Here is a 5,377-nt window from a genome sequence, read left to right as displayed (position 1 = left end):
GGTACACTATAACGAAAAGAATTGGTTGCAGTGATTTCCAACTTGGGTGTGAAAGACTAAGAACAAGGCTTTCAAATGAGTTATAATTTAGTTTAGGTTTAGAGCTGATTAGTAGGCTAGAGTCGAAGATAGCTGCAACTCCACCTCCTCGGCCCGTGCCTCGAGGAATGTGAGTATTAATATGACTGGGAGGGGTGGATTCATTTAGGCTAACATATTCTCCATCACCCAGCCAGGTTTCAGTAAGACAAAATAGAGTCCACATTTAATTTTCCTATTAGTTTGCACTATTGCTCTTGTGGTTTTAATTTTTATGAGGTTTTTATGCACAGCTCCTCTTCTGTTTACCTTTGATTTAAATAATTTTGATGGTCGGGGGGCAGACACCGTCACTATAGGATTTTCATTAAGTAACTCCTGAAATGGAGGAGCAGAGAAGTGTGTTAGACTGCAACTCTGCATAGGGTTTTGGGTGGGTAACTGCTGAATTAGAAGGGCAGAGAAGTGTGTTAGACTGCGACTCTGCCTCCTGGTCTCAACTCTGGGTTGTCATGGATTTGGTCCGCTAATAAACTTGGCCAGATTTCTAGATACGAGAGCTGCTCCTTCCCAAGTGGGATGGATGCTGTCTCTCCGAATCAGACCAGGTCTTCCCCATAAAGTCAGCCAATGATCTACAAAGCCCACATCGTTTGCTGGACACCACCTCGACAACCAGCAGCGGAATGACGACATGCGGCTATACATGTCATCACTGGTCAGATTTGGCAGGGGTCCAGAGAAAACTACGGTGTTCGACATTGTTTTTGCTTATGTACACACCGACTCAACATTAATCTTAGTGACCTCCGATTGGCGTAACTGGGAGTCATTACCGCCAATCTTACTGTATTTACGTTTATCCTTAGCCAGCAGTTTCAAATAAGACTCAATGTCGCTCGCTCTGGCCCCAGGGATGCACTTAACTATGGCCGCTGGCTTTCGCTAACTTCATGTTTCTCAAAATGGAGCTGCCAATGATCAGAGTTGGTAACTCAGGCTGTTCTGCACCGACTACCGGGGACTGGCTAGCTACAGTAGCTAAAGACTGATCTACCAAGGTGCGGAGCCGGACTTCTAAATCACTGAGCCTCGCCTCCATATCTAAATATAAACTACACTTATTACATGTACCATTACCGCTAAAGGAGGCAGAGGAGTAACTGAACATCTGACACACCGAGCAGGAGAAAGTAGGAGAGAGAGAAGGTGAAGCCATCGCTAGCTGCTAAGCTAAAGTTGCTAACGGCTAAGCTAAAGTACTGTAGCATCAGCTACCAAAACTTTTGAACAACTATGAGATTGAACAGCAGTCACTAAAAGATGGAAAGAAGTGTGAGTGCTTAGGCAAAATTTCTGTAAGAATAAGTGTTTAGCGGACAGTTGGCTGCTGTAATCTAACAAATATAACTGGTATTTAGCGAGAGCAGCACAACAAGGTACCAACACACAAGCACCGGAAATTACCACAGTACGTCAGCAACCTGGGAAAGTCTGTGTATGCAGTCACCCACTCTACTGAAACAGCTCTTTTGTCTGTAACAGAAACCCTAAGGTCAGCTAAAGCTGCAGCCCAATCCTCGGTTCTTATCCTGCTTGACCTACAATGTGTTGTGGCAAGGACAATTATCTTCCTCCCACTGCCCAAGGCTCAGTGCTAGGGCCTCTTCTCTTCTCAATTTACACCACCTCACTGGGGTCGATCATTCGCTTTCACGGCTACACAGACGCTATGCAACTCTACCTATCCTTTCCCGCCAGACGACCCCACCGTCTTGGAGCGGATCACGGACAGTCTCTCGGACACATCTGCATGGATGAAGGCTTGCCACCTTCAACTAAATCTCTCTAAGACTGAACTCTTGGTCATTCCAGCCAAACAATCTATCCACCATAACATCAAACTACAAATTGACTCCTCTACCATCACTCCAACCAGGGTGGTGAGAAACTTGGGTGTCATGATTGATGACCAGCTTTCCTTTTCAGACCATGTTGCTGCTGTCTCTTGGTCATGCCGCTTTGCTCTATACAACATAAGGAAAATCAGGCCCTACCTCACTCAGTATGCCACCCAGCTTCTGGTACAGGCCATGGTTATCTCTCGCCTCGACTATTGCAATGCCCTCCTCAGCAGGTCTTCCAGCTTGTGCGGTGAAACATTTACATATGGTTCAGAACACGGTTCAGCGTCTGGTTTTTGATCAGCCCATGTACTCATGTCAGTTCTTTACTTAGCAACCTCCACTGGCTCCCCGTGGACTCCAGAATCAAATTCAAGTCACTAATGCTGCATACATAGTGACTACTGGGTCTGTACCCATCTACTTAAACTTCATAATTCAAGTTTATGTTCCTTCTCGGCCACTGCGCTCCTCCAGAGAACACTGTCTGGCTTTGCCATCCCTTCACACAAAGCAATCGCAGTCCCTGTTCTCATCTGTAACACCACAATGGTGGAACGAGCTACCACATGCCATCAGAGTAGGGGCGTCCCTCTCTAACTTCAACAAGCTTCTGAAAACTTTTTTTCTTCCGAGAACACTTTTATAACTCTTATAACACCTCTAACCCCTAACCTCTACCATGCACCTCCTGTACTCTTCTTTTTCTATCTAGGATGTGGTAAGAATAGCATAGTGTAAAGACTTGGAGCAGGGGAAACATCTAGCCTGGCTCAGTCCAAAGTGGAAAAATACAACAACCAACACCTCTAAAGCTCACTTGAGTGTGTAATGTAATTAATGGTTTAATTTTAGGGGGAGCTGCACCATCAAGTGATAGCATTATCCTATATATTATTTTTACATTTATGTTTATGTTTTGCATGTATTGTTATTATAATACATCATTTTTATAATCTTAAATTCATATATACTATATATTCCATATCATCCAATATTTGACTTATTCTTGCAAGGTATTTGGATTATTTTTTGTAAAGAAAACAAAACAAGAAAAACATAACTAAAAAAACACTAATTCCTGAAATATTAGGTCAAATTAAACCAATTTTAACATACCTGGTGCTCTGTAGAACCATTTATGTTCCTTCAAATATTCCGACCTCTAATTCGTGTTCTGTTATTGTGTCTTTTCTCTATTCTCTGAGGTAGTCGTTAGAACTTCTCTGTTTCTGTATTTTTTCCAGACCACAATCTGTGCTCTCTCCTCGTAGCTGTAGTTTTGCACTGTGAGTAAACATCAGGGACCGGTGCACATCTCCCCTCCAGTGGAATATTGATTCTTTGGTGTGGTGTGGCAATGAAGAGCATACACTGTGACCGCTTCACCTCACTCCACAAAATAGTCTGTATGGGTGAATGTTTTGTTTCAATATTAGGAGGTGCACATATTAAGGAAAGGAAGTCTAGGGGTTCTCCCCAAGGAACATTTGCGGATCAAACCCTTCATTTCCTGCATTCTGGTGAATTTGTATGCATCAGTCTCTGGTGACTCTGGATTATTGTGGGATTAATTTTATGTTTGCAAAAGAAATTGCAAATGAAAATGACATTTTAATAAACAAATTCCTATGGATTTTACTCATTATCATGAGAGCTACATAAAAATGTAAGTTCCTTAAAATGACAAAGATTGACGAGATCTACTGATTATTTTCTATATGACAGACTTGATGATGCTGCCTCCAAAACCATGTCCCCCTACTATTCTCCGTTGCTCTCGTGCTGTCTCCTCTCCTCTTATACTCTGCTCTCCTGTCCAACAACCATAAACACATGAATCATCAAACAATCAAGATCAGCGGTACATTAACTAGAATACATTTAAAACAGTTGAATATTTTAAATATAACTAAATGTTGAGCAGCAACAGCAATGTCACTACTCTATATACACAATATATGTATTCTACATGGTTACATGTTCATGCCTATTGAATAGGTATATTGATGAAGTAATAGGGACCTATGAAATCCATTTGAATTATCCCCAAATTCCATGTTTATCTTTCCGTTTTAAGCACATTTTGTCATCAGAGACTGTGTAATCATCAAATTTCAACTACTGACTAAAAATATGTTACGAATTAAATCAATATCAATGAATTTGATGTATCATGCAAATATGCATATAGAAATATTCAAATGTATGTGTATTATTTATGGGGACAATTCACAATGTATTGCAACAGTAGGATATTAAAATACTATAATACTATTTAATAGGAGACAATTCACAATGAATGCATTGTCCTCACTAATCACAGTAATAAGTGGGTCTGACTGAGGTTACTATCTCATGGGCAACGCTCCTCCTTGATTACAAAGCTTGACTGGACATATCTTTTTAATTTTATCTTACAGAATATCTGACTCCGCCCACACAGCCACAAAGTCTTCAATGAGCTTGCAGCATGCATCTGCCGATGTGTTTCCACTTCTGAAAATCGTTTATACTGCATTTTCATTTTCTAATTAGATTTTACTTTGAATATTGTCGGGGTATGACTCTGAAAATTAAATGTCAAACAGCTTGTGTACTTTCATTTTAATATGGTCATAGAATGCCCATACGGTATGTGAAAATGACAATGCTAATTGGATTATTGCATTTTAATTTTTACTCAAATAACACATACAAATATGTGGACAATTATAATGCTATTATGGAATTATATTTTCATTATTAAGTTTACATTATCATTTTAATGTAGTCTCTTATAGGTTTCCATACTTCTAGTATTCCTAGTATTAGCAGCAGAATTTCGGTCTAAATGTTCTGACACTTCCATATCATACAAGATATTTAAGAAAATTATTTTTCAAGAGAATGATTTAAAATGTGTAAATTTTTTGTAGAATTTACCAAGAAATCATAAAGAAAAAACAACAACAGCAAACATCAGAGCAATAAACAGTTGCAGAGGTTGATGAGGATTGATGGGCTGCTAACCCCTCATTTGTGGCTCCGCTGGGAACCCTCGCTCCTTGAGGCCCTTATGAAATCCTGGCGCTGATTCAGCCTCGGCCTCTAAATTCCTGCTGTGTTACTGGATAGTCTGCGGTTACCACTCAGAGTATAGGTCAAACATATCGGTGAGAAGCCATCGGGAACATCTATATCTCCCCACCTCTCTCCCTCCAGCCTACTACTCTCTTTCATCATTGCGTAAGTGTTGCTATGGAAGTGATCAGGGTTTCCATGGCGGCGCACTCATTGTTGTGAGAAGATAATGTTTTGGCCTGTGTCACACAACTAATGCCATAGGCCATAGATGAGAGATACAAAAGGACATGTATTGTTTCTCTCAATTTCCATTTGTAGTTCATAAAAACAGATCATTTAATTGTTTCTTTAATGAGACAAAGCAGGCT

Source organism: Micropterus dolomieu, linkage group LG15, assembly GCF_021292245.1.
Source record: "Micropterus dolomieu isolate WLL.071019.BEF.003 ecotype Adirondacks linkage group LG15, ASM2129224v1, whole genome shotgun sequence".
NCBI classification, from domain to species: Eukaryota; Metazoa; Chordata; class Actinopteri; order Centrarchiformes; family Centrarchidae; genus Micropterus; species Micropterus dolomieu.
Note: the sequence above shows the minus strand (reverse complement) of the source record.